General features: G+C 41.2%; 1 pseudogene; it reads right to left on the bottom strand.

Moving 5' to 3' along the window:
* Positions 1 to 687: 687 nt before the first annotated feature.
* LOC149123096 (SMAD family member 5 pseudogene) lies at positions 688 to 25,032 on the bottom strand (annotated as a pseudogene).
* Between the last annotated feature and the right edge of the window lie 2,927 nt (positions 25,033 to 27,959).

Genomic DNA, 27,959 nt, shown 5'->3' with positions numbered 1-27,959 from the left:
ACTGGAGATCAGTTATTTGCAATATTATTTTTAAAAGGGAAATGTTTTACAAAAGTGTATAGCATCAAGTTACATTACACTGACAAACACTTAGCTATATTAAAGGTAGATTTTATGATGTCATCTAGAAAACTATCACTGTGCTTTTATTGAGCACTGCCTATTGCAAAGCACACAGTGTTCCTTTAAATCAAACATTGTGTTCTTACAGTTCTTTTTAAGCCCCTATCTTTCGCTTTTGCAAAACAATGAACTGTACTTTTTTTTAAAGCTGGTGGAACAAAAATGGTGATAAAAGTAGTTTCTGCAAAATCAACAATGGGAGGGAAGACTTACTTTTCATCATACTCTATTTGAATGTTTCACCATGCGATTCATTTTATAAACTTTACAAACAAAAAATTGTTGGGACAATAAAGCAAAAGCAAGTTCCAGTTTAGCATCAAGGCAAACTTCTGACCTGGGGAATAATACTCTGCATCTTTCACAACACTTTTGAGAGTTTATCACAAGAACATGAATACGAACATAGATTCATCACAGAATACAAGTGTATTGGTCATTATTATGTAGAAAAAATAAGCTGCAATATCTGTTTTCCATGTATGCTCACAGTGTCTGTACTGAAAGTTTCTCTAACATTAAAACAAGTCCACTAATAATGTAATTGAAAAGAATACTTCTGCACTATGAAACAGAAGATGTGGGGTTCAGAGGAGAGCCCATCTGAGTACAGACTTTATCCAGCCACAGAAGAGGCCCGGGAAGGTGAATCTCAATCCAACATGGGGTACTGGTGACATCGTACCGGTGATATCTGCTCCCCAGACCTTGACAAAACTCATTAGAATGGTGCACTGCCTCAAACCCAGGATTGCCAGATGGGCCAGAAGCTGAGCAAACTCTTGACTGATAAAAATGTTGAGGCTGCAGCTGCTAGGAATCTTACAGACAGTGGTGGGCTGAAAGCCGTGATACAAGTTGCAGTTCCTACTCTGTACAAATATGCTGCTGTCACGGAGACATTTCATATACACCTCCCTGCCAACACAATACAGGTGAACACCTTTTCCAATGTGTTGCCTAGCGTTTTCAATTATCGAATTACGATTCACATTTGACAATAACCCCAAACAGAATCTACTTTTGTTATTGGAAGGGTGTGTGATCCATCTAATTACACACTAGTAGAAGATGCATGAAAAGCTTCCCCAGCACAATTGTTTAACTCATAGTGGACAACTGAACACCAATGTTTGGGCTCCTCATAGGCAACAGGCTGAACATCTCTGCTGGATAGACTGGGCATAATCTGAGGAATCATACTACTGCTCATATCCATCAGCTGTGAATTATCTTGTCCCATCTGATTATCTCCTCCATCAGGAGGAGGTGTATCATCTGGGAGCTGAAAGGGACTTCCCGGTCCAGAACTTGCCAGGGAATTGGAGCATGCGCAGCTAGCAGAGGAATGGGGGATAGGGGCTGTTTGGAGATAGTGGGAGGCACTAATAGTGGAGGTAAGTCTGGACTCTCCAGAAGGCTGTGTTGTGGATCAAAATCATAATGATGAGGCACTAATACTGGAGATAAGTCTGGACTCTCCACTCTCTTATAGCGGTATGGGTTTATACGAACTTGAGTAGCCACTGACTTTGATTACTCTGAAGGTTTGTATCAAATGACGTTGATGGCCAGCTTGTTTTCTTTTATTAGTCCAGCGGTAAAGTGATTGTTGGGCTGGAAGCAAGGTGATGGGGAGAAATGAGCAGAAAAGGCAGTTGGTGCTTTGGTGAAAAAGCTAAAAAAATAAAAAGAGTGCCATGGAGGAACTGGAGAAAGCCGTGAGCTGCCCAGGACAGCGGAGCAAATGTGTCACTCTTCCCAGACCTTTGCACGCACGCCTGCAGGTTTCTCACAGAAAAGGCTGGCCCCACGTTATACATGGCCGTGTTTGGCGCTGGCCCGATTTGCAGAGTCATCGTAAGCTAAAGGATATCTGTGAATTTCCTTTACTTTATCTATAAAGACATTTCTGAATTTTGTTTTTGCTAGTTTCAAAAATGAGAGGTATCAAATCCTTACAAATGGTAAACCACACTGTAAAATTACAATGTGTAAAATACCATGATAAATAATATTTTAAATGTAAATGTCAGTATACATCTAAGAGCCAAATATATGGAGATAGTTTCATTAATTTAACTGGGAAAAGATTGAACTAGTTCGGAAACACATTTTTGAAAAAAAAAATTCTAGATCCTGAGGTCATACCAAATAACCCAGAGATGTGTAAAATGTAGTGCAAAATTTAAACTGCAAAAGTAAATGAATGTTCACAATTATTTTATTTCTCTGTACAGGATTTTCTGTATGTTGAAACAATAGAAAGACTCCCTAAGGAGAAAAAGAATATTAGCTATATCAACCTCTTAACTTTCTATAAGTCAAAACATCTCAAGCAAAATTGTATGACAAAATCTAACATATATGTATATTGTAATAGATGAACAAGGATAACGGTTTCCCCAGTTATTTATCACCGTAACAATGCCACCTAACAAATAACCAGAACCTGAAAGGACTACAAGCATTCATTGCTCCTGCTGAGCCCACTCGGGGTTAGCTGGCTGGCTCTGCTGATCTCCGGTTTGTTGAAGCTCATGTCTTGGAGTCCAATAATATTTCCCCCTCTCCACTTGTCTCTCTTCCTCCAGCAGTCCTGGCAGGCACTTGTGGCGATGGCAGGAAGAAAAGCAGAACTATACACAGGGAAGGATACTGGGGGCTTAGGCGTGAAAGTGATACACCTCACTTCCGCCTCATTCTGTTGCCCAGAGTAACTCAGGTGGTGCTATGTGTGGATGTGGTTTGGCCCCGAAGGCTTGCGTGCTGCAAGTTAGGTGCCCAGTGTGGTGGTAATTGAGTCAATGGGACCTTTAAGAGGTGGAGCCTAGTGGAAGGTAATGAGGTCATGGGGATACCACCTTTAGAAGATATTAATGTTGATATCTCACAGTTAGTTCTTGCAAGAGTGGGGTTGTTCTAAAGTGAGGTCATTCCATGTTTCTGGCCCCTTCTACATGCTACCCATAGGTGATTCCCTTTCCTCTCCTCTGCTACACTGTGACACAGCAAAGGGCCTTCACCCAGACAACAGCACCATCGCCAGAATTTCCAGAATCATGAGCCAAACAAACTTTACAAGTTACCCAGCTGCCACTATTTTGTTCTAGAAACATAAAATGGACAAGTAAATGTGGGATGGGAAATGGTTTCCTTTTCTAGGAGGATCTCCAAGGTCACAGGGCAAAAAGCACAGTGGGTTCAGGAAGAGGTAAAAACTTTGGGACACTGAGGGAATTCATCAAGAAAATAATTTCATCCCAATTGGTAAATAAGCAAAAGGCTCATGAAAAGGACACAGGCAAAAGGCATATAAAAATTCAGAATCTCAATTAGAAAAAGTCAAACATAATTGTTAAGAAATAATATGTAAACAAATTATGTTTTACAATCTAACCTAATTTGAAAAATCCTCAAAGCATAAATTTTAAAATAAGAAAGCACATTATTATTTCTTAACCGATTTTCTAATTTGATGATATCCAAGAATGGAAAATTATAAACTCACATAGAGTTGGCATAAACACATTTTATTACAACTTTTCTAGAGAAAAAGTTGAATACCATGGGTCATAAGTGTTCTGTTGCCTGTAAGTTAGAGAAAATAAATATACCTGAAGAGGGTTGAGAAACATAAAACATGCAGTAAGTAACAGGTCATTATCAAGCCATCATAGCAATATGTCTGAGAGGGAGAAAGGAATGGAGATGGGAAGACACACTACAGAGCTAAGAACCTGAACAAATGGTCTGCCAGAAGCAAGCTTCCCACAAGTCAAGAAAAACAGTCTTTTTTTGTGGTAGAAGACACTTTGGTTCTTTACCCAACATCCATCTCTTCTTTCCATCCTTCCTAAGAGAACCCAGACATCCTCCCACTCCCTAAACTTCTGGTCAATGCAACCCAATCTGCACACATCATTTTCCCATCATTGTACATGGCTGAGGATAGGCCAATTGTACCAAAAGGAGGAACATACATCCATACACAGAGAATGTCTTTTTCTGCTGGTTTTGAATACAGAATTATGATTGCCATTGGTAATTTTACAACCATACAAGAAACGACCTAAAAGGAAGGAAAGCAGAAAAGTGGAAAAATCCAGGGTCCTTACTATCATCATTGATCTTCTGATCACTGTGCCTGGAGCCTGCTCTGGTTCTGGTCTCCCTGTGAAGTAGGCCATGCTACCCTACTGTTTAAGTCAGCAGGAGTATAGATTTTCTATTCCTTGTGGCCAGGGGAACCTATCAGATACACACACACACACACATACACACACCCCTTCCCCCAGAAGTATCTCCTTCCAAAACATATGCAGTCTTTGAAACTGAAATTTCATTTCAGCTCTCAGAACATGGTATAGAAAAACATCAAATGGTCATTGGCCACTGCTGATCTCTTCAGGGAAGCACCAGGATATTGGATGTACCTTCCTAGCTCCTCTCCGCTCTGATGAGATGGAGGGCATGGTAGTGGCAGGGCCTGGCTTTCAGCTGTATCTCTGATTATATTCCCAATTGAAGACAAATCTATTTTATGCTCAGTGATACTTATCTATGGGAACACTACTTGAATTTCTACTAAACATGGTTACAGTCCCAATATTTTCTTTTCTGAGAACCAAAATGCTGAAATACGTGCTACAGTAAATGTCTCATATAAAGATATGAGTTGCAATTTTGTTCTCCAAATTGCAATCTTTTTAAGCTCCATTATAGTGATTATGACCTTTCATTAAAAATGTTCTTGAGATTTTTAAAAAGCCATAACCATATGATTATATGTAAAAAGAATATTTCAATACACTTTTACTAGGACATGAGGGTCCAATAAAATAAATGTTCTCTAGATATGAGAAAGCTGAAATTATTGGTGCCTTTTTCAAATTTTTTATTAAGATTATATTGAGTTTTAGCATTGAGTTGTAAGCTCTTCCGATAGCACAAATGCAAAACCTCATCAATTTTGACTGCATGAGAATACAAATTCTGTTCTTTTACATATCTTAATGAATAATTAATATCATGTTCAATGATCTGGCTGCAAACACCAATCAACTGGCCAAAATAAATTGGATTTATATTGAAGAGATAGTTCCCCATGCTCCTCACAAAGATTACTGTTTCTTTTAGGGAAAGTCTATAATAGTATGAAATAAAGCTCTGTTGGAATCCCTTGCTGTTATCTGCGTGAATAATCATTCCTTTTTGAAACTACTCTGTCACAGCTCTGGCTGATCTTATTGGCTTGTTTATAAGAGACAATTACAAATAGCTGTAGAAATTAAATTGTTTTCATGAAATAAGTAACACATCTCCTTTTCCTTCTCTTTTGGATACACATTTCCAATGTTTCGTATCCAAGGGAAGCCTGCCAGTGCAGTTCCTAATCACATGGTAGCTTCTATGGGTAGAGAGAAAACCCTGGGAATGCTGAACGATGGGATGCAGTCCACCAGAGCTCTCAGCTCAGGAGAGTGAGGGGCCACCAGGTTTCACTGTAGAAGTCTGAAAAAGCACAAAATCTTCTCAAAATCCAAAATAATACTCAAAGTCCATTTCATTCAAGAACCCATCTGGTTTTTGAATCCTTGTTACAAAAATAAGCACTAAGTAGATCCTTTCATCAGAAGCATACCTGAGCAGACACAAAAGACCCCAGAGAACAAAGTGTTTCACCAACAGGATAATCTCGGGAACAGTGATGAAACCATTGAATAAGAAAGCAGCTTGGAAATAGTACAGAAAGAGTACAGAATTATACACGTAGCAATGGGGGCATTTTGACAGCAGAAAAGATAACTCATATTTGAATTGAACATATGGTTTCAAAGTATTGTTACTGGCAAATTTAAAGTGCAAAATGTTGGGGCTGGTGCTGTGGTGTAGCAGGTGAGACCACCGCCTGCAGTGCTGGCATCCCATATGGGCGCCGGTTTGAGTCCCAGCTGCTCCATTTCCAATCCAGCTCTCAGCTGTGGCCTGGGAAAGCAGTAGTAGGGGATGGTCCAAGTCCTTGGGCTCCTACACCCACTTAGGAGACCTGGAAGAAGCTCCTGGCTTCGGGTCAGCGTAGCTCTAGCTGTTACAGCCAGTTGGGGAGTAAACCAGCGATAGGGGACCCCCTCTTTCTCTTTCTCTCTCTCTCTCTCTCTCTCTCTCTCTCTCTCTCTCTGCCTCTCCTCTCTCTGTGTGGCTCTGACTTTCAAATAAATAAAAATCTTTAAAAAATAAAGTGAAAAATATTTATTAAGCAAATATATATCTTAAAATACCACAATGTTAATATAACAATCCTCACAATTAACTAAACAGATAATGATGCCAAATAGGTAACAATGATTCTTTTTAGTTAAAATAAGCTTTATTATAAGTACCTCATAAATGTTATGTTATCATAGTTTAAAAAAAAAGATAATAACTAATCATGACACAATGTGTTGGGACTTTCCTGAAAGTTCCTAACCTCGACTTATAAGTATGCACAACTTGTCATGCTGTGAATTGCTGAATACCATTTGTTACCATAGTAAGTGAATATATGCACATAGTTTATGAATACTGAAACTTAATAGCCCTTAATTCAGACACCTTCTGCTGATAACAAAGGTAAGAGCCAATGGAATTGAGAAAGAACTTGAATTTTGTATCTGTTTTTGACCTATCAGAAGGATCTTTGTGGAGAAGCAGTAAACAACAAAATATAGTTTGATCACTGATGAAAGGACAGCCTATTCCTTAATGACATTAAATCTAGAAATCGGAACTTCTCAAAGATGAAAGGACATACTAGCTTCCATCTACGTCTAAATACAATAATAGATTCCACGTTATCTGTCACAGCCTCGAGCTGAATATTACTACTCTAAACCTTTCTCAGAGCGCACTTCTAATTCAAGAGGGCTGGTTTAGTCCCCGTGAGACATCTGTCCTTCAGGCTAAACATCCACAGGTCTTTGGGCATGCCTTAGATCCCCATCATGTCCTGAGCACTCCTGCCAAGTCCAAGTGTCACACTGAGTTTAAATGCTAGAAAGGAGAAGATGGAGTGACATCGCCAAAGACATAACAATAGGGAAAGCACCTGGTGAGCTCAGGGCAGAGCAGAATGAGAGGTGATCTTGGAAGCAGTGAGCAGATCTGCCTGGCAGGAGTGGAAGGTCCCTGGGAGGAATAGGGGAGGCAGTGCTGGCAAGCCAGACTGGAGACAGACGGTGTGCTGCCCAGCTGAAAAGTTAGCACTTTACTGTGTATGGGAGAAGAAGCCAAGAAGGCTTTTTAACAGAGTAACAAAACATTCAGAGTAGTATTTTAAGAATATTAAATCTGACAGCAATCTAAGACCAGCCAAGAGGGAAGAAATTGAGTTATAAAATCACAAAGCTTTAGTGATGATGGACTTGTTTCTGGAGCCAAGCAGTTTGATTTGGAATTCCTGCCTCACACTTATGGTGTGAACCTGAGCAAGTTATTCAACCACTCCAAGCCTTCCTACATCTACAAAATGGACAATGAAATACTGCCTACCTCATAGGTTGGTTGTGAGGATTAAATGAGGTAATATGTACAAAACTGGGGTGTCTTGCACAGTCATTCGTTAAGATGCCACTTGCGATGCCTGCATCGTATATCAGAGTACTTGTTCAAGTCCTGGCTCTGTTTCTGAGGGCAGCTTCCTACTACTGTGCACCTAGGGAGGGAGCAGATGATGGCACAACTACTTGAGTCCTTGCTACACATGTGAAAGACCTGGATTGGGTTCAGAGTTCTTGGCTTCAGCCTGGCTCAACCCCAGCTGTTGCAGGCATTCAGGGAGTGAACCAGTGAATGGAAGATTTCTGTGTCTGTATGCATCTCTCTCTCTCTCTCTCTCTCTCTCTCTCTCTCTCTCTCTCTCTCAGTATAAGACAAATAGTAAGCATTTAAATGCCATGTTGTATTAGGATCATCTTCATTATCATTATTATTATCACTATTATGCATACTGAGTATAACATAAGAACCTGAACTGGGGTGATGGTGAAAGGAACAGATCTGAGAATTACTGTCCATGAGGTGTCTTGCCCTCCTCTGTTAACCTTCCCTTGTCTTTCCTCCCATTGCTAGTTATGGGTTTGGTTTTTGTTTAAGATCTGGAACAACGCAAAAATGCTCACTCTCTCCACCTCTATTCAACACAGAATTGAAAGTCATTGCTAGAGCAATTAAGAAACAGAAAGAATAAAATGCATCCAAATAGGAAAGAAAGAAGTGCTGCTTTTTGCTGACAACACAATCTTATATATAGAAAACCCTATTTCACAAAAGAGCTATTAGAACAGATAAATGAATATGGTAGTTACAGGATATTAAATCACCATACAAAAATTCATAATGTTTGAATACACTAATAACAAGCTTTCCATAAAGGAAATCAAGAGAACAATCCCACTTATAATAGCTATAAAAAATAAAATATTTAGAAATAAATTTAACCAAGGAGGTCAAATACCTATGCACTGAAAGCTATAAATCATTCATGAAAGAAACTTAAAGTTACACAAATAAATCATAGGACAACTCATATTCATGAATGGGAAGAATTAATATTACTAAAATATCCACACCACCCAAAGCAATATATAGATCCATGCAATGCCTATCAAAATTTCAGTGTTATTTTTCATATAAATAAAAAATCTAAAATATCATATGGACCACAGAAACCCTAAATATCCAAGACAATCATGAACAAAAAGAACAAAGCTGAAGGCATAAAACTGTCTCTTTCCACACTACAGATGCTCTGTGACTTACAGTGGGGTTATGTCTCAATAAATCCATCATAGATCGGAAATATCATAAGTTGAAAATGCATTTAATTATCCTACTCTATTGAGCAAAATAGCTTAGCAACATAGAACACTGTAGAACATCAGTTGTTTACTCTCCTGATTGCATTGCTTACTGGGAGTTACAGCTCACTGCTGTTGCCCAGCATCATAACAAAGCATCATACATGTATCACTAGTTTGAGAAAAGACCAAAAAGTTAAAAAATTCAGAATATGGTTTTTACTACACACATTTTGCTTTCATAGCATCATAAAATAAAAAAATTGTAAGTTGGAAACCATCTATATACTACAAAATAATAGTAATTAAGACACCATGAGGGCCAGCACTGTGGCATAGCGGGTAAAGCCGCCGCCTGCAGTGCCGGCATCCCATGTGGGCACTGGTTCGAGACCTTGGAAAGCAGTAGAAGGTGGCCAAGTCCTTGGGACCCAACACCTGCATGGGAAGACTGGGAAGAAGCTCCTGGCTCTGGATCAGCACAGCTCCAGCCATTGCAGCCAACTGGGGAGTGAACCAGTGGATAGAAGACACTCTCTCTCTCTCTCTCTCTCTCTCTCTCTCTCTCTGTCTTTGCCTCTCATTCACTCTCTGTGTAACTCTGACTTTCAAATAAATAAATAAATCTTTTTAAAAAAAGACATCATAAACTGGATTAAAAAACAGACACATCAACCTAAGGAACAAAATAGAGGTCCCAGAAATATACCCATACATGTATAATCAATAGATTTTCAACAAAGGTGCCAAGAGCATGCAATAGGAAAAGGACAGGCTCTTCAGTAAATGGTGTTAGGAAAATTGGATATTCACACACAAAAGAATGAAATGGAATGCTTGCCTCAAACCATATATAAAAATCAGCTCACAATAGATTAAAAACTTAAACATAAAACCTAAGACTGTGAATTCTGAAAATAAAACATTGAAGGGAATTACATGACACTGTTTCTGGCAATGATTTTTTTTTTAGATTTGACCCCAAAAATATAAGCAACAAAAGTGAAAACAGACAATGGGATTACATCAAAATTAAAAGTCCCTATACAGGAAAGGAAATAAGAGAATGGAGAGACAACCTACAGTCTGTAAGAAAATTTTTTTCAAGCCATACCTCTCATGAGGAGTTAACAGGCAAAATATATAAGGAGCTCAAATACTTCAATAGCAAGAAAAGAAATAATCCAATTTAAAATAGGCAAGAGACTTGAATAGACATTTCTTAAAAGAAGATATGTAACTGAAGAGGTGCCCAATGTCACTAAACATTAGGGAAATGCAAATGAAAACTACAATGGGATATCACCTCATGCCTGTCAGAAAGGCCATTGTACAAAAAAGACAGAATTAGCAAAAATATGGAGAGAAAAAGAAACCTCTGTACATTATTGGTGGGAATATCACTTAGAAGAGCCATTATGAAAACTTACACTGAGGTTTCTCAAGGAGTTTAAAATACATGCCAGCAATACCACTTCCAGGAATTTACTCAAAATATCTGAGATCAGTACATTGAAGAGCTACCTACACTCCCTTGTTCACGGTAGTATTTCTCATGTTATTAGCTAAGATGTGGAAGCAACCTACATGGCCAGCGACACATGAAAGCATCCAGAACATGTGGTACATAAACGATGGAATGTGTGCCATCCAGCCCTGCAAAAGAACATTTGGGATAACATGGGTGGAATCAGTACCATTATACTAAATAAATAAGCCAGACACAGAAGGACAGGCAAATACCACGTGCTCTTATTTATATGTGGAATTTTGAATAATCGAATAGAAGCAGAGAGTACAATGGTAGTGACCAGGAATGGGCGGGGGCGAGGGGGAAGTGGGGAGAAGATGGCCAAATGGCACATAGCCGCAGTTAGGCAGTGGGCATAGAGTTTATTTTATATCTACTGCACAGCACGATGCACGTAATAAATAATGGTATATGGGACATTTTAAAATCACTAAGAGTAAATTCCAAATTTTCTCACCACAAAAAGTGTCAACCATTTGAGGTGACTGATTTAACTATTCCTATCATGTTTATGAACTATAATAGCACTTTATAGCCCATAAATATATTACAACTAACTAGCAACAGACATACAGCCTGGCAGTTAAGATGCCTATGTCCTACATTGGTATACCTGGGTTTAATTCCTGCCTCCAAAGTAGGGCCTTGGGAGGCAGTGGTAATGGCTCTGGTGATTTGATTCCACATGGGAGACACCGAATAGAGTTTTTGGCTCTGGCTTCAGTCCAGGCCCAGCCTCAGCCATTACTCCCTCTCAAATAAATAAATTTAATTAAGCTAATAAATACAATAATAGGTTATTAATTTGCCAAAAACAAAACAACAAAAGACACAGGTTTGGTCCCAACCATATGTGAGAATATAAATGTCATAAAAAAAAAAAAAAAGCTGGTCTTGCTTGACAGGGAATGAACTCAATTTCTACCATTATGTGTAAACAGTCCCATTAAGTTTTCTTTTTTGAAGATTTATTTAGTTATTTCAAAGTCAGAGTTACAGAGAAAGAGGGGCAGAGAGAAAGAGAGATCTTCCATCCACTGGTTCACTCCTCAAATGGCTGCACACTCAGGGCTGGGCCAGGCAGAGGCCATGAATCAGGAGCTTCATCTAGGTCTCCCACATGGGTGCAGGGGCCTAAGAGGATGTCCTCTTCTGCTTTCTCAGGCACATTAACAGGGATATGGATCAGGAGTGGAGCAGCCGGGACTAGAGCTGCGCCCATACGGGATGCCAGCACTGCAGGCATCAGCTTTACCTGCTACGCCACAGTGCCAGCCCTGACCCATTAATTTTTCAGAGAAACAGTTATATTTGTACAGACTACACCTCCAAATTCTTGGCTCACATAGAAACTCCAAAATTACCCCATGTTCCCCTGCCATCTCTTCCAACTACTCGCAAACTCTGAAGTGTTTCCTTAAGCCAGGGGTAAGAACACTGAACCTATGCACCCAAATATGATACACCTCCAGGAGCTCTTCTGTTTACAATGTAGGAGTTTCAGATTTTGAGTTAACTGGGTTCTGGGTTCTATAACCTCACCATCACTCCCAATTAATTGTATAATTTAAATTTCAATTTACGTGTGAGAATTAGGGTTTATGTTCTGTAAACTTGGGGCCGGCATTGTGGAACAGCCAGTAAAGCTGCCATCTGCTACACCCGCATCCCAGATGGGTGCCAGTTCAAGTGCCAGCTGCCCGACTTTCAATCCAGGTCCCTGCAAATGGCCTGGGAAAAGCAGCGGAAGATGGCCCAAGCCCTTGGTCCCCTGCCACTCACATGGGAGACCTGGAAGTAGCTCCTGGCTCCTGGCTTCAGCCTGGCCCAGTTCTGGCCATTGTAGTCATTTAGGAAGTGAAACAGCAGATGGAAGATCTCTGTCTCTCCCTCTCTCTGCGTAACTCTTTCAAAATAAATAAACAAATTTTTTAAAAATAAATAAATTGATTTTTACAAATCAACTATCTAAACTAGGCACTGCTTGTGGTGCAGAGTTAAGCCACCACTTGGGATGTCCACATTGGTGTGCTACTTCCAGCCCTGGCTGTTCCACATCTGATCCAGCGCCCTGTTAATGCATCTGGGAGGCAGCAGATGATGGATTTGGGAATGTGGGGAACACAGGTGGAGTTCCTGGCTCCTGGATTTAGCCTTGTCCAGCCTTAATTGAAGTGAACCATTGATTGGAAGATTCTCTCTCTCTTTCTCTCTCTCCTTTTAAAATAAATCATTCAAACTAACTTGTTAATGCCACTTACATGTCCTCATAAGATAAATTTCAAATAGCCCATATAAAAACTTCCACAACAGGTTTATACTCCCTTCTCAACCACCTGCTGATTTTACTGCTGGAAAGAATTGTTAAGTTGATGTGAGCTAAAAATTAAAAGGAGGCTTCTTGATGGATTAATTATATTCAATGCATAAAATGTCAAACTTACCTAGCCTTTATACTCAAGAATCAAAATGTCATTAGAGAAAGTAGTTAGGACTGATTAGCTTGTGATATTCCATAGTTAGTGAAATTTTAGGAGAAGAAACCACCAGACTTGCCATCAGTTAGAAAAGAATGGCCTTAGGGCAGGCATTGTGCCACAGGGGGTAAAGCCACCACCTGTGACATTGGCATCCCATATGAGTACCAGTCTGAAACCCAGCTGCCCCACTTGCCACCCAGCTCTCTGCTTATACACCTGGGAAAGCCGTGGAAGATGGCCTGTGCACCCACTCAGAGACCTGGATGGAATTCCTGCCTCCTGATAGCAGGCTGGCCCAGCCTTGGCTGTTGCAGCCATTTGGGAAGTAAACCGGCAGATGGAAAAGCTCCCCACTCAAAACCACCTTCTCTCTCCCTCTCCGTAATTCTACCTTTCAAATAAAAACAAAATATATCTTTTAAAATATGAAAAAGAAAAGAATGGTCTCACAGAAGCTGTGGAGGGAAGGGGAAAAAGGTATGTGTTGACTTAGGAAAAGCGTCTAATAAGAATTCCAGACCTCTTAATACATAGGAGGATTAAAAATGTTTATTTACATACATTTGTTCTGTTTGAGTACTATGTTATCAGTGTACTGCAGATGTTTTGGTGTACTAGTGACTGACATCTGTTTGGGTTTTTTTTTTATAGCCATCATGAACTGCTATTCTAACTTGAAATGCTGAGATGGTGGAGTTGCTCCCACCAAATTAGCCCCATGGTCTCTTCCTCACATTTTAGTTCACATTTTAAATCCTTATGCTACCTCAGTCTCCATACACCACTCCTCCTGCCTTGTACCCTTCTTTGAACACTTTCTGTGTTCATGCGTGTGTCAGCCCTGTGTTTGTCACACACTGTGGACTTATAGTAAGTCAGCCCAAAAGGGGCACAAAGTTGTACCTACTCAATGCTCATATTTAACCAAAAGTTCATGAAACACTTGCAATGATCCCACATTTTCTCTTTGGCTGTCCTGCAGGTTCTGCCCTTGCCAAGGACTCCTGAACATGTGGGTCTGGAAGCTAGAAACACGTCAATGATGCCAAAAAGGGCCTTACACCAAGGGCCTAGATCACGTGATCTCTAGTGATAACTTCACTTGCTAAATTCTAAATTCTTTAACTCCATCAATGATTCCTAGGCCATTTCTGGGTTTTGCTAATTCCTGGTGATATTATATAAAGTCTATTGTCTAGTTGAAATCTGGAGACTCTATTCAGAATTTGGCCAAGTTCACCCTCCTCTGACATAGAGCCTGGAACTGAACTCAGGCTCATGAGTAAAATAAGGATAAAAAATAGAATCTAACTCAGAAGGATGCTTCCAGCACTCAATGAGATCAGTCATATAAAGTATTTAGCACAAAGTCTAGGACAGAAGAAAAACTCAATAAATGCCAACCTGTATAATATTAACAACAGATGGTTGGCTTTCTCCCTTGTTCACTGCAAACCTCCAAACTGACAAGAAAAGGGGCTTTCCTTATATGCCAGGTCACTCCACTGCACAGACTGGTGGTAATGGGAGATTTAATGGGTGGACATCACTCTCAAGCTACTGCTTCATATCTATACACATACATATTATTTCCATTAAAGAATTCCCTATATTTTAGAAAAGAGCAAATATCAGGACTGATTCAGAAAGGAAAAAAAGAAGACTGATTGATAAGTCAGCTTAATATCACATACTCTAGGTGATCTACTCATATAATCACTCAGAAAATTACGGGCTGATAAAAGCAATTAAATAGCATCCACAGCTACAAATCACACTGCGTTATTTGACAGAAGGATGGGTTATCTAAAGGACAGCAGGGATTGGGGAGCCAGAAATAAGTCTTTCTTGGACTCAGTGCAGCTTCAGCGTCTGAACTCCAGGAGATTTTCAGAGGCAAACTGTAAGAACTTGGTCTGGATCACAGAACTCTCATGGGTATTGCTTGTTATCTACCTGAAGGGACCTTCTTGGATTATTGTTTCCAGAATGAAGTCTAGAGCCCACTTCCAACAGAGAGGGCCAGTGTGTTATGGCACAGAAGGTTAACCTGTTCCCTGAAATGCCGTCATCCCATTAAGTATGGTTTGCTGTGTCTCCAGCTGCCCCACTTCAGATCCAGCTCCCCATTCTTGCATCTGGGAAAGCAGCAGAAGATGGCCAAAGTGAATGTGTGTCTGCCATCCACGTGGGAGACCTGGATGGAGTTCCAGGATCCTGGCTTTGCCCCAGCCCTGGCCCTTGTGGCCATTTGGAGAATACACCAGTGGATGGAAGATCTCTCTCTTTCTCTCTCTCTCTCTCTCTCCCTCTTTCCCCACAAAAACACTCTGCCTCTCAAATAAATAAATCTCTTAAAAGAGGAGAAGAGGAGTAAGCACAATGTGCTAGGAATTACCCAGCCTTCATCCTTGCCCACTTCAGCAACATTACACAGGTTATTTTCCTCACCGATCAAATGGGAAACCACAAATATGAAATGAGTGACCCAAGTGCATTTCATAGCTGGCAAGTGGTGGAGCCAAGGACCACACCCAAGTCTGCGTCTCCAGAATCTGAACCAACAGGGGTCATGAAACCACACTTCCTCAAAGAAATCATCAGCTCCTTCCCCAGAGAGGTGAGCCTGAACAACCCACTGATCCTCCTCATGCATCAGGCTACAGAAGTTTGGTTGAGATAGTGGACAAGGACAATCTTAAAGGGAGATGTGTACAGAAGAAATGCATGGACTATACAGAAGGGAGGTATTGCTATCAGGCGCTTGGTCCTAATTTAGATGACGGTGAGAGGAGGGAAGGCCAGGATGAAGCAAAGCTTACATTTTTTTTTCCCTCTGTTCTCTTTTTTTTTAACTTTTATTTAATGAATAAAAGCTTACATTTCAATTTGTGGGTAGATGTATGGCAATTGTGTTGCTTCCAGTCCCCTCCTGACTCCCACAGCAGTCATACACACACATACATTTGAAATCTGAGACCATCCTTCCTATTTGTCACACTCTAAACATGGTCCTGGTAGATACCAGCAGTTAATTTGCAAAAGGACAAGCATAAACTGTAAAACAGAACTGGTTCCTGAAATTCTAACATTGGAAGGGACCTTACAGTTCAAGCTCAGACTTCCGTTTTACAGGTGGAGATGCTAAGACCCAAAGAGACTGAGTCACTGCCTGTCTAAGATGGCACAGGAAGTTGGTTTTAGTCAGGACAAGAACCCAGTACTCCTAACTTGATATCTCATGGATTCTCTGCTATGCTTTTACTAAGGGACAAGAAAGTGACTCAAGAGTAAATGGGGCCGGCGCCGCGGCTCAAAAGGCTAATCCTCCACCTAGCGGCACCAGCACACCAGATTCTAGTCCTGGTAGGGGCGCCAGATTCTGTCCCGGTTGCCCCTCTTCCAGGCCAGCTCTCTGCTGTGGCCAGGGAGTGCAGGGAGGATGGCCCAAGTGCTTGGGCCCTGCACCCCCATGGGATACCAGGAGAAGCACCTGGCTCCTGGCTTCGGATCAGTGCGATGCACCGGCCGCAGTGCGCCGGCCGCGGCGGGCATTGGAGGGTGAACCAATGGCAAAGGAAGACCTTTCTCTCTGTCTCTCTCTCTCTTACTGTCCATTCCGCCTGTAAAAAAAAAAAAAAAAAAAAAAAAAAAAAAAAAAAGAGTAAATGGTCAATTCTCCCACCTAATACACACACCCATCCACACAAGTTAAAATGAATAACACAATTACTTCTGAGACAAGCAGATGTCAACCACCATGGTAAGAGATTTCAATTATCTGACAATGCTTTCGCAGGAAAGACATGTAAGACTTTCCAGAGATTCTAGTGGTGTAACAAACTAACATGATGGTCAAAAGCCAACATCTAATGCTTCTTTAATACACCAAACTCTCCTTAGGAGATTGTGCAGTTTATTCACCAAACTTTAAAAGAGAACTGGACAAACTGGACAGATTCAGAACAGAGAAACAGATTCCAATGGAATCCACTGTCCTTCCTGAAAAATGAATCAAGGCTAGAAAAGGATGGCCTGGGTACCTGGTGAACTCAGTGCCAAAAAGGAGCTAAAAGAGAAGGGCAGATTGGAGACGTCAATAACTTGAGGTTGATCACAACAAAGACGTTCCTTGAACATCCAGGTAACCATGCCCTGGAATGGCCTACAGAGGGGTCTTGAACTTTTCTTCATCAAGAAGTGCTTGTATCTGCCTAAAACAGACCCTAGAAGGCCCAGCTTTGTGACACAGTGGTTTGACCTGCTGCTTGCAACACCTGTATCCCATGTCAAAGTATGGTTCAAATCCCAAATGTTCTGCTTCCAATCATGTGAGAGGAGGAATGAGGGTGCCTGGCTGTTCAGTTTCCTGGGGCACCCAGGGGTCAGACACCAAAAGAGAATAGCATTTAACAGTCAAAGGAGCTGCCCTTGCAGGAGGACAGTAGAGGAAACTCACTGTGGACTGTTGATGCTGCCTATGGCTAGTGAGAACTTTTAAGAACTGGATCACATGGCTCAGGTCCTGAGAGATGAGAGGTAGGAGAGAAAAGGCAGAGAGAATATGTGTAAACTGGAGAATTTTGGAGCTTGACTGAGATGCAAAGCACCATCTGGCCCCTCTCAACCCCCATCTCCCCTCATCAGCAGAACGGCCATGAGGTGTAGGGTCTCTCTAGATAACAGCCAAGGCACACAAACAGCAGGCACCTTCTGAGCCCTGCTAAGGCTTGTGAGTACATATCTCAGCATTCACATGATGGACCCTAAGCTTAGAGCCCCAGTACTCGCTCTTTCATTCTAGTCTCCCTACAAGCCTAGTAATACAGTCGATATGTTATCTCAGTTTATTGGATGCTCAAAGAGCTTCTCCCCTGGGGTGGGCATTTGACAACACCAGTTAAGAGAAATCATTTGGCAATGCCATATCCCATATCTGAGAGCTGAGATGCAAATCCCAGTTTCACTCTCAATGCCAGCTTCCTGCTAATGCGTACCCCTGCAAGGCATCAGATGATGTCTCAAATACTTGGGTCCCTGCCATCCATGGGGGAGACCTGGCTTGACTTCCAGGCTCCAGGCTTTGGCCTGGTCCAGCCCTGGTTATTATGGCCATTTGAGGAGTGACCCATTGAATGGAAGATTCATATTCATTCTCTCTCTCTCTCTCTCAATTTTTTTTTGAAAAAAGAATTTCCTTTTGACCAAAGTAAAAAGGCAGAAAATAAGAGAACTGCGATTTGAGCCTGCATCTGTCTGACTCCAGATTCCATATTCATTGAGCCAAGCCAGGTGTATTTTCAAGGTACTGAATCACTAGCCAATGCTTACTATCCAGATAGACATTCTTGCATTTTCTCTCCATTTGAGGCACAAGGGAAAAAGAGGTGGCAAAAGATGAAATACAAGGCTTTTTGACACAGATGAAACTCCTTGAAAGTACTCAGCTTTTTAAAGTTAGCTCTCTTGGGTGTTCTTTTTAATATGCATGTCACAGTTGATAAGGTGTCAGCAGGAAGGAATCATACACTTATGGCAGACATCTGAAGAACATAATTGCCCCAGCTGACATGTGTGACTGCTCTTTCATTATCATGTCAAGAGGACAGTTCTGCTTATAAATTGTTTGCGGTGAAAATAAAATAGGAAGCACTTGCTTAAAGTTTATTATAGCCTTTTAGAGTAACATAATTATAATTATAAAGTGTTCTTCCTTGGTGTGAACATTTTTATTTGTTCTTCAGAGATTTTCTTTTAAGATCAGAAAATGTTATTTCGGTAGAAGATGTTAAGCATAAAAGTTCCATTCATAGAAACTTTGCTTGAGTGCTCATCCAGGCTTTCTGGAAGGAGTTAAGTGTACAAGGCCTACTGCGGATTAAGGACATCCCACTATGCTTCCTTGAGGCTGCAATTCTCCTGAAACATCAAGGCCCCAAACTAGCATCAGTTTGCAGTAGAATTTAAAATGAAAATGGGAATGGGATTTATTAAAGTCAGGGCCAGGGCTCTCACCACCAGCAAAACCAATCAAACCAGAAGTGCCTTTGGCATGTGTTAAAGGAAAAGGCCACTGGGAAGGGTCCTTCCCATGGGTCAATGCCAGGATATACTCAGTATTCATACAAGCATAGGTGTGAGAAGGCACTTAGAGACTGCCTATCCAATGCATCATCTCACAGGTGATATAACTAAACTCTGAGAAAATGAGTGCTTTACTTGATATTAAACAAGTAGGAGGTCAAAGAACTAGGAAGCAGACCCAGGGGAAAAGGGGGAAAGAGGAATCAGGCAAAAATGTGTCCCTGATATTCCCCATCTTCCTATTCTGTTCCCTATGTTCAGCGAAGTAGGAAGGTGGAAAATCACACAGCAGACGGCTGCAGAGCAAGCGTTGTAGGTAAACATTATTCTCTGTGTTCTGCTGAACAGGATCCGATCCATACCACCTGACTGCTGGAGAAAAGGAGTTTAGTTATGTGACCAGAAGATGGAAGAACCTGATGCGTGTAAAAACATTTCCTTGAAATTTTCTATCCCCTTGTCTTCCTTAACATCTTTATTTTCATGTTCTTTTCTTGTTCATAAACTCAGAGCCCACTAATTGAAAAGGAAAGAAGATCCTCTTAAGGAAAAGCCATGGAACCCATCACAAGTTTACATAAAAGTATTTCCCCTATTCTTCCTCCAAAAATCTGAAACCATTTGCAAAGGTAACTGTAAACCAGAGAAACAAATTTCCAGAGTATTCAGATTCTTGGAAGATTGTGCAATAAAAGATCTGAATTGTCATTAATAATAAAAAACCCACAACATCACCCTTATTCTCTGGTTAAAGTGAATCCCCATGGAAGCCAGGTCATAAACGAAGTTTTGCTGCAAGGCCATTTCAGAGAGGGTCTAATGGGACTGCAGACATGTCCTGTGGTTGTTCCTCAATTCCCAGGTCTACAATCAAATAAATAGACAGCAGCTAGAAGAGTTCTCATGTTCACTCTCTAGTTTATGGAATAAGAGCCATTATAATAGGATAGACCAAGTCTTGAAGCTACCCCAGTCTTAGCCGACATAAGTCAGAAACAACACTATGTATCGAGAGGAATTTCAGAGACTAGCATGTCCCTGTAAGACCTAAAAGAAAAGGCATGGGGCATTGGCGCTGTGGCATAGTAGGTTAAACCTCTGCTTGCGGTGCTTGCAGTCCATATAGGCACCCGTTCCAGTCCTGGCTTCACCACATCTGATCCAGCTCCCTGCTAATGGCCTGGGAAAGCAATGGAAGTTCTTGGGCCCCTGTACCCATGTGGGAGACACGGAAGAATCTCTTGGCTCCTGGCTTCCAATCAGCCCAGGTCCATCCATTGTGGCCATTTAGGAAGTGAACCAGCAGATGGAAGACTTCTGTCTCTCCCTCTCTTTGTCTGTAACCTGTCTCTCTAATAGATAAATAAATTTTTTAAAAAGAAAGAAAGGGAGGAAGGAAGAGAGAGAAGGAGGGAGGGAGGAGGGAGGGAGGAAGGAAGGAAAGAAGGGAGGAAGGAAGGAAAAAGGAGAGGAGAAGAGAAGAGAGGAGAGTAAAAGGGGTGGATGGGTGTTTAGCCTAATGGTTAAGATGCCCACATCCCATATCAATGCGCCTGGGGTGAATTTCTGGCTCCAGCTCCTGATTCCAGTTTCCTGCTACTGTGCACCCTGGGAGACAGAAGGTGATGGCTTAATAGTTGAGTCTTTTAATAGTCCAACCACCCTCATGGGAGACCCAGATTGAGCCTCTGGCTCCCACCTTTGGCCAAGACCCCATGTGCTCAACTTTGATTGTTCTTATGCCTCTTCTTGCTCAGATGTGTATGACGTTGTGGCCCAGTTCTAGCCATTACAGACATTAGGTGAGTGGATTAATGATTAATTAATTAATGTAATAAAAAATAATAATGATTGATCAAATAAAAAGAAACAGGAACCACACTTTCTGTCATAAATCCTTTCAGTGTTTTGACCCCTTGGGAAACCTGATGAAATACAACAGATGACGGTTGGCTGCTGTAAGCTTAACCAGGTAGCAGCCTCAAGCACAGATGTACAGATGCTCTTTCCAGATGTTGTATCTTTATTGCAGCAAAACGATATGGCCTTGGGCACTTGCTGTGCAAGTACAGATCTAGAGATGTGTTCTTCTGTAACCCCATCAGTAGAGAGACTACATCAACCATCTTACCTAAGGGCCAACCTAACTTCCTGTTATGTCAAAATCTAATCAAAAGGGATCTTGATCATCTTGATACTACACAAAACATAGTAGTGTTCCTCTAAACTGATGACATCACACTAGCAGAACTGATGCATAAAATACTTTGGTTGACTAAGAAATATGCATTATGGTAGAAAGTACAAGAAAAGCCCTATGAAGACATAGGGCCCTGCCACTTCAGCAGTTTTAAGCAACTGCCAAGGGTAAGCCATGACATCCCCTCTATAAGACATTGTTTCAATGTTTACCTCCTATACTAAATGTTTGGTTGTCTCTGGATTTTAGAGGTCATACATGTCACATTTGAAAATACTAGCACACCCACACCATGTGTCAGTTATCTGACAATTTTGGATGAGATACAGGCCAGGTTTAAGTCACCTTCCTGCTCAGATGTGTATGACGTTGTGGTACAGCAGGTTAAGCTGCCACATGTGACATCTGGATCCCATATTAATGTGCCCATTCAAGATCTAGCCACTTTGCCTCCAATCCAGCTTCCTGCTAATGCACCTAGGAAAGCAGCAGATGGTGAACCAAGTACTTGGGTCCCTGCCCAATAGGAGGGGAGATAGAGACCTAGAAGGAGTTCCTGGTTTCTGGTTTTGGCCTGGCCCAGCCCTGGCTGTTGTGGGCATTTAGGGAATGAACCAGCAGATGAAAATTTACTTACTTTCTCTCTCTCTCTCTCTCTCTCTCTCTCCCCCTCCTTCCCTCACTCTCACTCTCCCTCTCCCTCTCACTCTCTCTCTCCCCCTCTCTGTACCCTGCCTTTCAAAAAAAGATATTTTCAAAAAAAAAAAAGGTTGAATGTTACTAAAAGTATTCTTAGCATATCATGTGAAATCTAAAATTTAAAATCTTTGGAAAGCCCAAATAAAAGAGCCTAGTACAGATTCCCTAGTATTTTGGAGCATAGCTGAGCAGTCTACAGCAGAAAACTATGTGCCACTTGAAAAGTAGTTCCCAGAGTGCGACTGGGCCTTAATGGAGATGGAACAGGTCCAGAAAACATGATTAAATCAGCAGAACAGGGAGCCTAGACCCCATGTGCTCAACTTTGATTGTTCTTATGCCTCTTTTTAAACTCATGACTGTGGCTTCATTGGGGGTTTCCTATAATAACCAACAGAGAAGGGCAAAAAGCAGGAAGGGCTCACAGAAGGACTGGGAAATATGATGGTGTTAACAAAAAAGCAGCCTACTACCATAATACAAGCCCAGTCAAGAGTAGCCTCGAAGGTCAAAGGAAAAAGTAAGCTATCCTAGTGAGTATATCTACAATCAGAACACTTGATGATCCAATTTGTATGCAGAGAGAAATGGCTAGAATAAAGTATTGCAAGCTCCTGGAGTGGTGGCAAATGGCTTGAGTGGTTGAGGACCTCTAAGTAACAAGATTGGAAGACTGCAGACAAGAGTATTGGGGGAAGAGTTACAGGAGTGGATTTATGGAATGGACATCTATTTCTCATGTTAATCCTCTGAAATAAGCAGAGAGGAAACTCAATAACCAAAGACAACAACTCACCTGTGGATAGTTCCACGTCTCTCTTCTTGGCCACCCTGGTGTTTGTGCAATGTGCCCATGAACACAGTGCATGTAATGCCAAAAGTGGAGGTTATGTTAGGGTTCAACAGTATGGGCTCCCTCTCACCAAGGCAGATCTGCCCCCTGCCAGCACATCATATCTAATTTGATATGGAATCATTCCTCAAGGAGTAAAACCAACCACTTGCTGTACACATTATAGCCCTTACACCCTGGGAAAAGTAAAAGATCACGCTACTGTAATAGACATTCTCCAGCTAAGAGTTTGTTTTCCTTATCCTCAGTGTCTCTGCCAGCCCCTTTATCTTAGAGCTTACAGAATATTTCATCTATCAACATGAGACCCCAGATAATTTTTTTGCCAACCTGAGGAACTCCCCTGATAGCAAAAATGATGCTCTCTCCATGTACCCTCTTCTCTGAAACAGCCAGTCTTGTAGAATGGTTGGATGTTCTTAAAAGTTCACTGAGGTGTATGCTATGGTATACCGCCCAAATTCCATTTCAAGAATGAAGGAGGGGCCAGCATTGTGGTGAAGCAGGTAAAACCACTGCCTGGAATCCCAGAATCCCATATTTGTGCCGATTTGTGTCCTGGCTGCTCCACTTCCGATCCAGATCCTTGCTAATGGCCTGGGAAAGCAGCAGAATATGGCTGAAGTGCATGGGCCCCTAGAGGTATAAAGGCAGCCTTTTTACTCCACCTTAAAAGAATTCTGACAGGCTTTTCCATCTGCTGAGTTCTCTGTAGGGAGGATGGGGCCTTTGCTGTGTTGCAGCACAGTCCAAGTTCTCTGTCTGCCCAATCCTGGTTCCTTTGTATTCCTTCACCATAGGTGGTGACCCAAAGCATTGCCTAATAAAACTGCTGCACCATGAGCTCTGTCTCATTTGTGCTTTCTATCCTCATGACTTTAGATTCTACTGAGTTAGAAATTCTGGATTAGGGGTAGATATTTGGCACAGCAGGCAAGACACTCACTGGGACACCTCCACCTCGTATCAGAGTGCCTAAGTTCAAATGCCAGCTCAGCTCTAGATTCTAGCTTCTGCTAATGTATACCGTGAGAGGCAATAGGAAATGGCTAAGGCACTGTGTCCCTGTCACCCATGTGGGACACTTGAATGGCATTCCAGCCTCCTGGTCCGTTTCAGACTGGTCCAGCCCCAACTATATATGTAGACATTTGGGGAGTGAATCAATGGTTAGGATATTCATATTCATTCTCTCTCTCTCTCTCTCTCTCTCTCTCTCTCTCTTCATCTTTCTGAATCTAAAATAAATAAATAAATATTTTTTTAAAAAATTCTGGTTCAGAGAAGGAAGTAGGAAGCAGCAGTATGAGACTCACAGTCAGGAGTCTAATGAACTTGTAGCTGAGACCACCACCTGATCAGTTCGCTCTTCATGTCAGCGGCCCAGCAGACACACAGGGAGTTACTGAGGTAGCAAAAGAGTTACATGAGGAGCCAAGTGTGCTCCCATCCAAAGGGAACAGGGAAGAATATGTTTGGAATCCAAGGCGTGCTCTGGAGTACTTATTCCTATTTCCATACTCAAGGTGTCAGTACAAAGAGCAAATGTATCACCCATGTCTAAACAAGGGCAAAGAAATTAAGAGTTCAGACCCCTAGGGGCTGAAGGTCTCTGTTATCCCAAAGCTAACCAACCCAGACTGGCCAAAAGGGATGACTGAGGCTGAAAGAAATTGGTTATAGAAAAGGGAGAATGGAAATGTCAGCTAAGGTTTCAGGAAAGCTCCTGTAATGGAAATTGTACCCGTTTCACTAACCTTCTTGCCTGAGGTCACTCAGACTGCAGCTAACCACCACCATGAAAAGGACTTTGTGAGTGATTAGATTTATAATTCCTTTCTAGGGGAAGAATGGAGAAAACAGTGTTCTTACACACATATGGGCACACACACGTGCGCACACACACACACACACTTACACACAAAAGAATTTGCTCCCATTGGTAATATGGGGAAATTATCTGCATGATGTAAGTGGGGAACTATAGAAGTCATGGGTTAGACACCACCCTAGCTCCTGGCACCTCACGCCTCCCATCCAGTTCCATATGCTTTCTCATCAAATTTAGGCAGTTGCATCTTGACACTGCCTTACCTCCTATCTGTGACCTACCTCTGTCCATTCTCATTCATGTGTTGCTCTTCTAAATTAATTACTCTGGTGGCCAGATGGATATTGCCTCTTTGTATGGACTCTTCTTCCTTGCCTGAGTTACTCACCATGGTCCCTCACTCCTGCTACCTGAGATGGCACTTACTAATAAAGTAACAGCTCAGGAGTCCTTTAGCTAATGTTCTATTTTCTTAGGAAATTAGAAAGCCTACAATAGTCACTGCTGATTTTATTATTGTTATTGTTATTAAGACTACTTCACCAGTTTGTTGGAAAAATTATTATTACCAATGCCCATAAAATGGTTAGAAGCAAGGGCTAAATACTACCTGGCATCATTAACATTACTATTAATGTCACTGTTAGCTCCTAGCCACAATCCCCATCCCTTTCAATATTTATATTCTGTAAAAGTGGGGTTTTTCCATAAAAAAGAGGATATGTTTCAAGTTGTCCCTGCCCCTCCTTTAGCTGAGGGGGTGAGAGAAGTGCCAAGGTAGCTGGGGACCATGCTGGATTACCAAAGCCTTTGGATTATTCTAAACTTTATTAATGTCTCACCCTTGGGATTATGTATCACTAATTGTCTTTTTGATTTTATGATGTTCTGTGATATTTCATTTATATAGACCGGGGGACCCACTTGAATACCCTTCTAGGTTCCTGAGGCTGACCATGGCTTGGTGCTTGCTAACACCATGGACTGACGGACAGACTGAACTGAGTTTGATCTTCTGGATCCTCCTGGCACTCTCAATCATTCATCTCACCTGTCTACATCCACAGCAAAACATGAACTACTTGTCTCTAGCACTTCTTTCCCATGGTCCTATAGCTATTTCTTCTCTAATTAAAGATTATTTTTATTATACAGAGAAAACTATACTTTTGTGAGAAAAGATGCAAAAGATCCCCTCCCCAAGAGGTCTTAAATCTCCCTGAGATACTCTGCCCCAGCCTAAAGCTGGTCTGAGTGCCATGATCCTTGACCTGAGTGCTATAGATCCTTGTCTTGCACACCTTGGTATGAATTTGTGTGGTTGTGTGGGGACAGGGCACAGAACCATCAAAGCTGAGAAATGAGGCCAACACCTCCAGCAGATCCAACCCCAGATCTTCTATGATCCACATGTAGGGGCTGAGTGAGTACGGGGAGTTTACAAGTAAACGATGTGGGAGAGAAGGAAAGTTTCTCCCATATCACCCCACATTTCTCTGTAACCATTTTCCACATCTATTTCTGCAATGTGTGGGTCACAAACTGGCTCTGGGACTGGCTCTTGTTCTTGGTGTTTTAATTTGCTCTCACTGTTTTCAAAATTAAAGGGGCTCTATTTTTACTTCACACCTACCTGCCTTCCTTTCTCACCACATTGCTTGGAATATAATCTGTCAAAAGAGAAAAAAAAAAAACTGCCCCCCACTCCCCATCCCCGCCTTCAATGTCACCAAGACTTTTATCATTGTCAACCAAAAGGGACAGCAGCTGTTAATGGCTTCCATGGATACATCAAACTGAGGGAGGAAGAAACCCACAGAGCTCTGTGTGTTCCCTGCCAACTTCATTACTTTTATGGCTCACTTAGGTATCCTTTAGATAAAAGATTCCCCACCTAAAGAGTTTCATCTTTGAGGTTCTATAAAAAACAATCATTTTTCTGGATTTCTTTTCACATCAGAAATTTTAATTACTGAAAAATAGCCTTAAGAACTTCAGTTCTACTGCTATAAAAGTAATGATAACTTTCAGACATTCTACAACAGGGAAAAACCTGGTATCCATTAGCTTTTAAAACTGAGGCAATACAGTGTTGCAGTTCTGAGCATGACCTTAGGATTTTACTCAGGACTAGATTTTAGTTCAACCATTCTACTTACTAGCTAATGGTTGTGGGAAATTAATTAAATTCTTTAAATAAGGGAATCCTCTTCTAGAAAAATGATAAATAAAGTAATATGTAGAAATCATTTAACCAGGTACCTAGATCATGGTAACTAGTCAGTAAATGTTAGTTGATTTTAATTATAAAATCAACTTTCCTTAATTTACAGATCGGAACTGATGGTCAGAGAAGGGGAGTTAATGAGCTAAAGATGTAGGTCTTGAACAGTGAACAGTGAACAACTGAACATAATAATCAGAGACTCTATCCCTTAAAAAAAAAAAAACTCATATCATAGGCAAATGAATGGATGTTCCAAACAGGAAAATCACACTATGTCTATTGAAAAGAAGGCTTGTCTCTCCCATACACAGACAGAGACCAAGTAACAAATTAAAATATGGAAGAACTATAATCCTGTCTTTTTAACACTTAAAATTGATGTGGAGAGACAAGAGATTACCTTAATAAGATAATGAAGCATTTTCTAAGCAAATGCTGGGTACGTGAAACAGGCCAGAGATTCTTTCTTCCTTACAATGAAGAGGTGAGAAACCCCTGAAACAGCCCGAGAAGTCTTCTTGACAAGACTAGGTCATAAGATGGGGTTTCCGATTGGGCAGCCAAAGATGGAAGAAAATAACATGAACAAGGTCCTAGCATTGGGAATGCATTTATCTAGGAAGACATCGCCAAAGTCGTTAACTCAGGGATTTCACAGAAATACAGTCTGTATTAGTAAAGTCAGGCTTCTACAGTGGATTTCATTTCATTCAAGGAGTGTACAGTATCCTTTTTTGTTACTTTGAAACATTAAATATTCTCATATGCCAAAATATAAATGGCAAATGATTCAGGGACAAAAGGCATATATGTAAACACAGTATTCTATAGTACCAGGAGCATGCTGTCCTTTGTTGTCATTAAACATTTCCTTTTTATCCATTAATTTGCTTAGTAGGCTTTCTCTTTTAAGATAAATCATTACAAAAACACATTTCAGCCCATTTTCTTAAATTCCAAATCAATGGGAGTTGGTTCTTCTGGGAAGCTGATGCTGAGACAGAGCTAAGAGTTTTTTTATAAAGTACATAATTATGGAATAACTCATGCAAAAGGAAGAGGGCAGAAAAGTGGGTTAGCCAAGTGGAGAT

The sequence above is a fragment of the Oryctolagus cuniculus genome, chromosome 12 (genome assembly GCF_051225735.1).
Source record: "Oryctolagus cuniculus isolate XC-2025 breed Fujian yellow rabbit chromosome 12, ASM5122573v1, whole genome shotgun sequence".
In the NCBI taxonomy this organism is placed as follows: Eukaryota; Metazoa; Chordata; class Mammalia; order Lagomorpha; family Leporidae; genus Oryctolagus; species Oryctolagus cuniculus.
Note: the sequence above shows the minus strand (reverse complement) of the source record. Positions and strands in the feature narration are given on the sequence as shown.